This window comes from Halyomorpha halys, unplaced genomic scaffold (assembly GCF_000696795.3).
Source record: "Halyomorpha halys isolate HHAL.00 unplaced genomic scaffold, Hhal_1.1 Scaffold81.1, whole genome shotgun sequence".
Taxonomy (NCBI): Eukaryota; Metazoa; Arthropoda; class Insecta; order Hemiptera; family Pentatomidae; genus Halyomorpha; species Halyomorpha halys.
The window spans coordinates 1,558,664-1,559,618 of NW_027115240.1; positions in this window are offsets into that span (position 1 = coordinate 1,558,664).

Here is a 955-nt window from a genome sequence, read left to right on the forward strand (position 1 = left end):
TATAATATTTGTAATTGTCATTATATTATTAGCAATTATATTATATTACTTATCGGAATGTAAAAAAAAAATTATTTATTCGTTTCGTTGCATTATCCTTAAATGACAACGCATCCCGGACTAAATTTATTTTTATTTAATTCTTATCATGATAAAATAAGCGATGTGTTTTAGAATTTAAAAAAAATAATAAAATACTGACATCGTTTTTTGGAAACAATGTATGTCGTTTATATTAGAGTAAATTTCACACACTCACCTTTGTATTATTAAGGGCAAAGCACCTTAGACTAGAATTATTTTCATTGAAATGTTATTTCATGAAAGAAACGATTCGTACTAAAAATGAAAAAAAAAAAAATTGTTTTTTTAGAAACAATGTGTATCGTTTATGTTTGAATAAATGTCATGCATTCATCATAATACTATGCTTAAAGGACAACGTATTCTTGTCTAGTTGTTTTCATTCATGTTATTCAATTAAGTAAACTATTTGGTTTGAAAGGAAAATATGAATTAAAAAAAATAATTATTACAACTTTAGTTCCTGGAAACAATATCTGTCGTTTACATTAACGTAAATTTCACGTATTCATTTTTACAAACGGTGCATTTCTAAATAAAATTCAAAATAAAGTATTTTATCTTGTTTATTTTTAGGACATACCCTTAAAGGGAGTATGGGATGTGGACACGAATCGTTAAAATAAAAATAGAGGCATGTGTCCTTGAAGTAACGTATTCCGCAGTAAATTTGGATTTATTTATTTATTTTTTCCCAATCGACGTAACGGAATAAAAACGATCAAGGAATCAGTGTGCCTATATTAGGTATATTTATTCTATACTCAAAGTGTATTTTTACCAACTACTGGTGGTTATAAAATATTTAGTTATAATATAAAGATAAAGGGAAACATGTCCCCCAGTACTTCGGGCTTTATTTTAGCTTAAA